Genomic DNA, 11,427 nt, shown 5'->3' on the forward strand with positions numbered 1-11,427 from the left:
TGATACTGTTGTGAACAACTTTCATTATATGGGGAAAATTTCCACTTGGCATGTTTTTTAAAAAAAAAATTAAGAATTATTGAATTAAAATGTCTGACTGCAAATTCTGAGAGGATAAAATCTTTTACCTACTTTAACTTTTGTTTGTGTAATTATACAGTTGCATAGTGGTAGATTGGTGTTAAAATTATATCAGATAATTAATGTGACTGTTGATTAGTTTCCCATTTCAAATCATGGCAACTGAACAAGTGAAGATTAGTCCATTTAAGCTGTTAGTAACTTTAAAATTTAATATTGGCAGTCATTCAGGCTTTTAGGATTTCACTGAATGACGCTTTAAAGAAACAGCAGTAAAAGACTTGGTTTGTCTGATTGATCTTTATAATTTGGATTTAATTCACAGCTGTATCCAAATTGGGTTCTCCCCTCCCTGAGAGCCTGACAGGTGCTGCTTCCTCTGTCCATATACTTCAGACTTGAGGTAGCTCCATTGTTTTGAATCAGAATCACATTTCCTTTGCTCCCTTTTATCACCCTGTATGTACTATTTTCCTGTTACTGTGGTTTCAGGAAATAAATTGTTTGACAATTGTTTTGAAAACCTAATCTATATACAAACAAGTATTTCAGTGTTTAAATGGTACAGTGATTAGTTTAGCCGTGAAATACCTTAGAGCTCATTAAAGTGCTCAGCATTGTTTTTGATATTAAACCCATCGCAGTCCAGAGTATCTTGATTGCTAAATCAGTGGGAGTAGAACGGTAAAGCTCTTGCTCTGCCAGTAAAGGCTGATTTTCTTATGTTGGAATTTTGTGTCTTTCTCCACCTTTTCCTGTGTTGGAATTTTGTTTCTTTTTACAACTAAAAATTATATTTGCATGTAGAGTTTACTTAATTTTATAAATCTGTTTTAATGCAGAATAATGCTTGACAATATATACAGTCCCAGAATTCACAAATGTTACTTACTTTCTTAAGCATTGATACTTTTGCCCCCACCCTCATGCATATGCTTTCTTGCAGTTTAAGAGCATGTATTAAGCAACTAATATTTCCCGCATATACCGTACTCTTTTTCAGTTTGTAGGCAGTGTTCAGGGAATTAGGCATTTTTTCAGTTCTTTTTATTCTCATCAATGTATGGCTGGCCCAGTGTTTAATTTATAGCACTGTGTCCGGATGCTGCCCTGCATCTGTCATCATGTGGGTGCTGTCAAGACACTTACCACCCTGCTGCCTGGCCCCTGACACAGCTTGAACTCTTCTGTCAGGTAGCAGCCCTCATCTCACTGTGAAATACAGAAGATTGAGGCACAAACCTAATTCCTTAGATTGTTATAGTACTACGTGTGTTCGAGACATCGTGACTTCTCTTCCTCACAAGAAAATTTGATGAGGAAAATGTATGGGGTAGATATTTTACCTGTTTCACGTGAGGCCAAGACAAAGTAACTTGAGTAAAACTATATAGCAAATCAAACCAAGAAGCAGAATTAGATTTCAGGTCTTTCTGCGTCCAGTTGTGTGTTTGTCCACCTGCCTCTAGGTTGTATACCCCAGCCACAGCACTTTATTGTTGAAGAGCTTTTGGGCATGGCTGATGCTTTAGTTTTCAGTTGTCAGCTTGAGTGTCAAAGGATTCTGAACATTGGGTTTGAAGTGCTAGGAAGGGGAAAATGCCGTATGACTCCACCTAGAGAAGTTTTGCAATTTATGGCAGAGAGAGAGAAGGTAAAAAGGTCAGGTCAAATGAGCACAAATTACTAGAAACTAGAAATAAATTGTGAGTGTACGTGGATGTACATGAAAACACATTCTTACTGAAACAAATTCATGTCAGATGTCGTAGACTTGTAAGATTTGTTATCTACTTGTTCTACATGGGAGAAAACAATGGGTCAGAGCAGTTAATGTAATTAATTTGATGTCAGACTCATGGTGCTATCTTGGTGAAAACCTAAATCTGTGGTTAAATAATTGTTTTCTTGTCCAGCTTCAAGTTGTAATGTTGCTTTACTGTTGCTTTTTGCTTTTTACCAAAGGCCTTCTCCTTTTACCTTCTAAAAAGCACTACCTCTGATTTGTTTTCAACTGTTATTTCTGCTGTATGGTACAGTTTTTGTATTAAGGCATAGCAAACAGTGTCAAAATAATGGATGCTTTGCTTCTACCTTGGCTTTCTAAACTTCTTGTTACAGTTTTGTCAACTTTATGACATTTCGTTTGTTCTTATCCACTTCTGTTTTCTTGGCATGTTTTTCAGAATGTGTTTTCCAGCACCTCCTTGTTATCCTTTTTTGATATTTAATGTGCTGTTGTTCGGAATTGAGGAAGTGTTTCATCCAAAATCGCTGCAGAACTTCCTTCCCATGCTGCTGCCAGAAGTGCTGCAGACTAGCTACTTAATTTGCACTGGCAAAATTTCAAAGGGAAGGTCAGCTGGCCAGGTTATCCCCCTGTGGGGCTTCTGTATGTCTTCCCTTTAAATGCCATTTTTCTTCTGTCTGTTCTACTTTTTCCTCTTATTTGTCCATTGGGAGGAAAATGGCTCTAGCTAAGGCAAATGGTGTGAATCCTTGCTTTAAGGTGGAACTCTCACAATTTAGCATGTATCATGAGAATAGTTTCAAGGTAGTTGAGGCTATTTAGGTAGGGTTTTTTAAGAAGTTGTCAGAGAAAAGTAAATCTGGCAGAAAATGAGCATTATAAAGTCAGGGCAGAAAAGCACAGGAAAAAGTGGCAAAGTTTGGCTGCAGGAATGGGGAACCAAACCATAATGCCAGGAAAGGCATGTGAAATACAAATTCACAGAAAGATAATGAAAATGAAAACTCAGCAGCTGAGATCTAGTCTTATTATGTAGTAGCTGCAGGCTGGGTGTTATGTGTTCCTGAGCTCCACTGCTGATGTAATTTAGTTGATATAATATGAGCACAGCTTCAGTGCACTCAAGTTTGGTCAAATTTAATTGTGTATGTTTAAATTGCTAACAAGCTGAGGGCGTGTGAGTGCATCTAAAGGCACACAAGTCATCTGCTTCCCCATACAGAGAGCAGTTGTAATGATTCACAGCATTGGTGAGTTTTACTGAATTCCAAACTACGATAAAAGTAATTAAAAAAAAAAAAAAGCGCTAAGAAAACTCCTTTGAGAAACAAATTGCATAATGAAGTTGTGTTTCTGGATTTCCCTTATTAATATGGCTGATATATAGTTATATGTTTGATAAAGATACTGAGCAGTGTTTTCCTCTTCCAAGGATACAGCCATACAAAGTACACTTCACTGTTGGCTTTCTTGAACTGGGAGTGGGTTATTGGGTCGTCAGGGGAAGCATGAATGCCCCAAATTCTTCAGGGTTAGACTCTGAAAACTTGGTGAACTGAACAGTAAATAATTCAAAAATAATGAATGACCCCAGCCATTGAATTTACAAGTTTCTTTAAATCTTAAAAACAGAAGCAATGTTGTCCTGTGAAGGCCGAAGCTATTAACTAGATGATACACATTTAGGTTTGATACCCCTTCTTATCATTGCCGTCTGGGGGAGGGGAGGAGAGGAGACCCTGGGACAGTATTGGGTTTATCTGAGGGATATCAAACACAAACAACGCTGCTGAGATATTAGAGAAGCATTATGAGAAGATTTGGGATGAACTTGGAGTATTGATCTCATGAGATCCTGCGTTCCCTGGCTTCATAGTAACATCATTATTTTTAGTCCTGAAACAAAGGGAATTTCTTTTCATGTAAGCTGGACTCAACCTTTAGCTGATTACTCAGCTGGACTACTAGTAAAGGAAGGGGACGGATCCAGATCTTCAGCCCTTACAAAACTGGAAGAAACAAGCATGAGAATCCCACTTATAATGTCACATTTTTTAGAGAGAGATACTCTTCCCATATTTTCCATTTCATAAAAACAAACAAAGAAAAATCGGTGGGCTGCGTTGTGGTTTTTTGGTAACTTCCTAGTGTTGGACAGTTGGGGGTTTTTTTATCACTTTGCTGTATCACTGCAAGAAAAGTTGTAGAATTTCTTTACAAAACAGGCAATTGAATTTAAGCTCTTTCTTTCTAGACTTAGTCGTGTTTTTTTTCTTTTATTCTTCAAGAAAAGCAAAAGTTCAGTAACTTTTTTTTTCCAAAATTGAAAAGATTAAATATTTAATCAGAAGTTCAGTACTTAAGTCAGTTTTGTTCAAACCCCTAACTGCTGCTGATTTTGTGTAATAGAGCAGGAGATCTCTAAAATATTTTTTCTACATACAAACTTGGTGAATTAGTTTTTTCCAGTATCTTTATATATCGGTGCGGAGACCTGGCTTGTTTCCTCCTCTTTACAGATGGAAATGCGCAAATCTGACCTCCGGTAGTGTCACTCTCCGGTGTTTGTTGCTTGGGGCAGGCAGTCCTGCCTGTGGCTTTCTGTCTGTGGCAGCAGCCTTTCTTGCTGACCTCAGGGATGGGTTTAGTTTTGTCTTGAGTGAGTTTAAATCAGGTTGACATGCTGTGAAGTTGAAATCAAACATACGAATTCTTTGCTGGGCAGAAGCTCATCCAAAGAATGTGTGTGGTTTAGTTTGTGTTTTCCCACTGTACTTACACCCCAGGAAATGGGTTCTTACATTTAAGAACCTGGTTCTGCTCAACATCTTATTCATCTTATTTTAAAAGTGTCTTAGTTTTTGTTTTTTCCCCACTTTCTGGGGAAAAGAGGAAAATCTTCCTCTGTGGTGAGGATTGCTTGTTTTCAGTGCTATGCAAGAGAGTGAATTTAGTCTGAACTCATAAGCAGAAAGACTGTACCACGTATTACTGGTCCTTTGGTTCCTCCATCAGTGAATGATTACCTATAATAATAAGAAAAAAAGATGAAAACACCAAATCTGGTTACTCGGCCTGATAGGAAAGGACTTGGTGGAACCGGATCGTGGTAATTCCCCACTTCTGGCATTCACAAGGAAGCTGAAACACGCGTTTTGGGGTACAATGAAGAAACGCTTATCTAGGCTTATTAAATGTAGATTATAGCCTGTCAAGTGAAATAGCAATGTTGTAATTACCTTGTTTAGTTCTATTTTGAATTCCTTTTGTTAGTACTCAAGCTGCAATTAACATGTAGAGCAACCATTGTTTCTTCTTGCATTCCTTTACTCTTGCAACGGTCCATGTGAGATCGGGGAAACTGTACAACCTATTTGCATCTCTTTGAAAAGAACTTATTCGAGCTAGTTTAAATTTTGGTTGATGTTTTTAATTTATCCGAATGGGATTCTTCCCATATCTGTGCACGTGTTACTAATGCCAGGAAAAATGTCAACAGATACTACTTATGATCATCAGTATGGTGAGCACAACATGTGGATAAATTCAGCCTTTAAGTAGGTGTGCACCGTTTCATTATAATTAGGTGATGACTCATGCAAATGTCACCAAGACAAGAGCTGCAAATGAGTTTTTCAGGACTCCTTAATGTGTTTACTTTGTGTCAGGTTTCTAAAGACACTCGGCTGTACGTGCCCAGACAAAGGGTGCCCAGGCGGTGCGCAGACCGCCACTTGTGAAATTCTGCACCAGTCCCCGCTGTATTTTCATAATAACTATCTTTTATTTTGAGCTTTTGTTCCCAAGCTTTGTTTTTTATATTAGGTAGATGTGTTCATTATGCAGTAAATCACTGTTTAATCTACACAGAATAGGATACAATATATGATCCTAAATAACAAATGCATTTGCTTTTTAAAACCTTTTATTTGTAACTAGTATCTTTGACAGAGGAGTCTTCAGCCGATCCATGTTGTTCATTGTTTCAAATGAGATGCTGGTGGGATATGTAGTTTTGGAGAATAGGTTTGATTTAGCAAGGTTGATGGCAGAGTTGGGAAATTATTTTCCTTCGGCAGATCTGGAAGCAGCGTTTTCTTCAGTCAGGAGTCATCTTTTCATTGACCTGGCTCTGTTACATGGAGAGTTGTTTCCTAAACAGATGTCCAGCTAACACTGGGAAGGTGTCACAGGGTACTAAGCAGGTTTGGGAGCCACATTTTGCCCTTGCATATTAGTCGGTGACAAAGTAGCTGCATTTAGTTGCTGAAATGATCATGGAGCTTCAACAGCAGCTCCACTTTATTTTACTTGTTTTTGAAATGTGGCTTTGGAAGGGCATTTCTGTTGGTGTTTCATGGACAAGAAACATAGTCCTTAGTAGCCCTTAATAAATAAAAGTTTAAATTGGCTACTGGAAAGTCTTTTGCTTGAAGATCGCTTGAGTTTTTACTTTTGTTTCTTTTGATATATTTGTTCCTCCTTGGTTACTTTTGAAAGAGAATGGATTGTAAGGAAGGAGTAAGAATTACACTTTACGTGTATTTTAACAACACATCTATTTTATGTATAAAAATTCTGTTAACTTCAGGAAAGATATATTATTACATTGTCTAGACGCTTTGCTCTTAGTTCAAATTTTAAACACTCCTCTAGCTCCCTGATAATGGAAATAAAATGAAGTATCGACTTATTTTTAGTTACTGGATTTAAGAATGGGACTCCAGTTGTAATAGGAACTACAGTTAGCTGTGTCGTATGCAGCCTGGACTAATAGATTTGAGAAGAAAGTGTTGCCAGCTGGAACGTGCATGCGTGTTATCTGCATGTGTGTTGTAACAGATGTTGAGCAGAGACTACTTGTCAAAGGTACCTTGTAGTAACTTTTAAAGATGCTTGTTTGTTTCAGAACGTTTTTCTTGCATCACTAATTTTTTCCATAAAGTCAACCACAAGCTGCATTATTGGGGACTCCAGCTGAAGCTTGTGGTGAATAGGAAATAGATTAAACACAGGTTTTCCCTTTTCTCTGGTTGCCAACAGTGATGTCAGTAGTTTTAATGATCCTTACCTCAGCTCGCTGCAGTCCTAGCACACTCTATTAAAACACTTGTCTTCTGCACTGTTTTTATGTGTTGTTAAGGAAATGCTGATGGCTGTTGATAAGAAACAATGAAGTATCCAGCCGATGACTTCAATTCCCAATAAGGTACTTCCGCCGTGAAACACACTGTAATAGTTTGTTGAGGAGAGAGGAGGTTGAGATTGTTTTGTCAAAAATGTAAGAAATATTCTCTTAAGTCCAGCAAGGAACATTTGTACGCTAAAATTGAGAATGGGGCTTTTTGGTATAAGTTATGCACAAACAAGAATTGCCTGGATTCAAGGCCTCACAGGTCGAGTGTATTTCCAGTGACCTTTTGCTCTCAGAAGGACCAGCTTTGCTCTCGGAATGGCTGTTTTCTAGGCATCTTTGTGTGCATTCAGACAGGACAGGCACTGCTGTCCTGTAATAGTAGCAAGGGTTGTCATTCTCAACAACACCATTTTTGTTTTGTGGGAAGAGGTTTGTCAGAGGAGTTGGGGGTGTGAAAACAAATCATTGCAATCAATGATCTCAGGGGGTATGTAGCAAAGTGTCTGCTTTTTTTTCCCTGACAAAATTAGAAGAAAACAAAAGCTACTGATTATATTTTTATCAACGGGTGACAAGTAGATTTCCATGTTGTACTGCTGAAGATATTGGAGGTGTAATTACAAGCTGGAAACTGCTCCGTGCCCCTGCCTCCTGTCATACCTGCACCTGAAGTTTGTATGAAATGCAGCCAGTTTGTGTCCTGCATGATTCTGGCTCTTTATCCCAAGTGTCAAACTCTTGGATATTTCAGCCTGCTGTGTTTTTTGCACTCTTTTTACACATGCGCAGGACTCTAGTATGTGAGCGTCTGTGTTTCTGTAACTGTGGGTTTCCTCGGTATTATTTTCTTAGCGAATTCCTCTAGGAAGTGTTTTGTTTTTCAGATAGACTTGTTGCGCTCTTCCTTTGCGTTTCTGACTCCTGAATCCAGGCATGAATGCTCGCTAGTAGCAATTGTGATGGTGTCTTGACCATATTAGTTGAATTGATGAGGATTTGGATCGGACAGACCATTTTGTTCAATACGTGATGTATTTGAGTTTAGATGACTTGAGTACTAGTGAAGAGGCATAATACTTGGTCCTGATACTGCAAATTGTTATTTATGTACTTAAAATCTCTTGGCAGGAAAAAGTCTGGCGATGTCGAGAAGCTGTTCCTTGCTTTCCTTCCATTCGCCCTGTACGTGCAGGGCAGGTTGGGCCATGGAGCCCAGCTGGTGGGCACCCAACGTTCCTCCAGCCCTGCTGGGTGTGGAACACCCACCTCAGTTATGCAGCACGCAAATCACGCACGCTTTGCTCCTTCGTTTAAATGAAGCCATTTCTCCTTTGTCGCTCATCTTTATTAATAAAGTATGGCATTACTGGCTAATTTTAGGTCGAACGTAGTTGAAAGCTGCAAAGCTATGTGAAGCTGTATATAGATATTCGGGTAGGAACATTCCACTAGATCGCAATGTGAGTGCAAAAGAAAGTTGAAAGTAAATAAGAGATCTGTGAGATAATTCTCTGGGGAGTTTTCACAGCATACCACACATCATTTGCAGGGATAGGCTTTCCTTTCACTTGAAGGACCACACAAAGTAAATTCTGTTTCTTGGGCAATTAAAGAATATAGGACAGGAGGTCTTTTCAGCTTTTTTACTCCAGTGTGTCTATGGGAAGCCTGTATTTGTACTGAGGAAAATGCGCTGTTTACCTATCTTTTCAGGAGCATAGTTAATATCAAATATAGAAATAGACACACTTTTATGTAAAATCTAAGTCTTGCTTCATCAGATTTTAGACGAAACTCCTGAAATGTAAATGATGGTAGTTCTCTAACCCCAGTTAAAACAAAAATAGTATTCATTTCAGTGGTGTGTTGTTCGGTCCCCAGTGGGTATGGCTGCCGGTGATGGTAGTGCGAAGAGAGGAGGACGGGGCTGTGCTCTGGGGTGGCTTGGGGATTGCGTGGCCGCCTGGCTCTGCGTGCCTGTGGCCAGCCATTGCGGCAGGGCCTGGGGTGCAGCGGGGAGGCACCCCACGGGCTGCCACCTCCACCCTGTGTCCTCCAGTGGGGACAGGGCCAAAGCATCTGCTGCAGGGTTGCTGGCAGGACAGGAGGCACACGGGTACCAAGAGCAGCCCGCTGCGCACTACGTCGCTGGTGGTCAGAGCCCTTGTGCTGATGACCTGCCTGTGTAAAATCAACTGAAAAGCGGAGTTGAGAGGACTTGTTGACAGAGAGAATTGCACTATGTGCTAGGTCAGGGAGGCTGGAGCCAAGAGATGAGGAGGACTGGTGGGACAGGGTCAAAGGCAGCTTCTGACGTTCATTCCCCAATAAACCTGTGCTGTGCCTTATTAGGGTTGCAGGACCCAGGCCTCTCTCAGAGAGAGAAGCTGAATGTAAACAAACTTGTGGATTTTCTGGATGCAATTTTTTTTGGTAATTTACATGTCAAAAGGGAATGGTAATTCTGCACCCCTAATGCTCCATTCCTAGGTCATCCTTCTCATGCAAGCTGTGGTATTAGCAGGTGGCCAGGAAGCCCTGCAAGGAGCCCTGATATCTGATGAATCTTTCTTGCTGTGGGTAAAAACACCACCAGCAGGCTGATGGTTTGAGCTTTTCTTTCTCTTGGCATGGGAGCTTGTCGTAGTTAATCAGTATGGACACTTAAATTGTTTCTGCTTAGGTGAATCTCTTGCAAGTTTTAAATGTATTTCTGACTGCTTTGAATTTTATTGCCAACATCTGTTTTAAATGCTTTTGGGATTCAGATGCTTGAGTACAGTTCAACTGTGTATGCCATAATTTTTCAAGGCGCTAACATTTTCAGTTTGGATGATAACTCTTTTAAATAAAATTTAAAAAAAAAAGGAGGGGGAGGGAAATAATTACAGAAAAGCGTTTAGAGTGCCCATGATGCTAATTTTCTTTCTCTTTCAATTTCAGAATGATGACCTATACAACCTCAGCAAATCCTTCTTGTAACTCATGGGTATCAAGATTATAAATGTTTCATGCTATCACAACTAGGACCTCACCTCCTCCTCTTCCTCCTCCTCCTCCTCTTCCTCTGTAAATGGGTACGATGCATCCAGTTCAGTTTGTTTACTTTACACAAACCTCAGGAGTTAGTTGACTGAGCTGCACATCCTGTGTTGTGCCAAGCAGAAGCACTGTGACACCTGGACAATGAGTCTCTCTTACTTCATCCTCTACCATAAGGACTTAGCTGGCCACAATGAACTGATGTGCCCACCACTATGTCATGGTGAGAATGGGTATTTTACTAGCACATTTACACAACTTCATTTGCTGCTGAAAACCTGTATGACAAATCATCATTGTAAATTATTACATACAAAACTTAATGTTGGTTGAAGAGTATTAAATATTTAACATAGGTTTTGATTTATACATGTACTTTTTTAATTAAAATGTAACTTTTCCTACAGCACATCTTTTTTTGATGTGGAACTGAGGTATACTATATTCTGTTGTAAACAGAGTGGGAAACCTGCTTAAAACAAGGCTTCTAAGAATAGAGTAGGGTACTATTCTTGTTTTAAGATTGTAATTCAGAAAATAATATAATATGAGTCATTGGTCCCTGGGCCTTGATTGTACAGTCATATTTACTGATACTATCAGTTGTAAGATAACCCTGATGTTGAGTTGAGTTCTTTCCAAAAGAAAAATAATTTTGTACTCCTTGTAAAATAATAGTCTGTATTAACTACAATGAAGACAAACATTACTGTACATGGTATTTACAAGTGTCAACTTGAATTCATCACTTGCACAGGAACTGACAAAAAAAATCGGTAAAAAGAAATCAAAGTCTTCCATTGTATATATTGTAAAGAAAAAAAAACAACCAACCAACCAACCGAAATCCACAAAACAAATTGAAAACAAAAAAGGGTTGAACTTTTCCAATTGACTCTTTCCCTGGAATGAAAATGTGGGTGTTTGTAAATTCTGAAAATCTCTTTCTATATGTAATAAACTAGATACTGTTTTATCTGCTGTAGTGGTTTTTTGGGTTTTTTTGTTTTCTTGGTAAGCCGTCTCAAATATCTCAAACTGTCCCACCAGGTTTCTTTGATGTTTCCATTGTGTGTATTTGAGAATGGTTGTGGAGCACCATAGCTTAAGAATAAAGTCAAGTGTAATTAGGTGTAGTAGGGAGTATGCTTCCTTGAATTATTTCACTAAAGCTCTTATTTCAGTTTTCTGGAGAATCTTCAGGATACAGCCCTCCTTCCACTTAAAGTTGGTGGAAGAGTTCACAGCAAGTGAAATCACTAGAAGCCATAGCAAGACTTCAGCATAGAACTTAAAAAGAACGGCCCAGATGATTGTCTGGAAATCGGTGCAAGAGGAAGGATGAGGAAGAATTCTTCTGCGACTCTCCTGTGCTGCGCTCTGGTTCTATGCAGATAAAAATTCTTTCGTGCATAGC

General features: G+C 39.2%; 1 protein-coding gene across 1 annotated transcript in view; it reads left to right on the forward strand.

The window, feature by feature from the left end:
* IRS1 (insulin receptor substrate 1) overlaps positions 1–10,991 on the forward strand; it is a 56,386-nt gene extending 45,395 nt beyond the window's left edge. The window contains exon 2 of the mRNA XM_063339245.1: positions 9,912–10,991. The gene's annotated coding sequence lies outside the window, so the exon portion shown is untranslated. The remainder of the gene's footprint in view (positions 1–9,911) is intronic.
* The last annotated feature ends 436 nt before the right edge of the window (positions 10,992–11,427 follow it).

This window comes from Chroicocephalus ridibundus, chromosome 6 (genome assembly GCF_963924245.1).
Source record: "Chroicocephalus ridibundus chromosome 6, bChrRid1.1, whole genome shotgun sequence".
NCBI classification, from domain to species: Eukaryota; Metazoa; Chordata; class Aves; order Charadriiformes; family Laridae; genus Chroicocephalus; species Chroicocephalus ridibundus.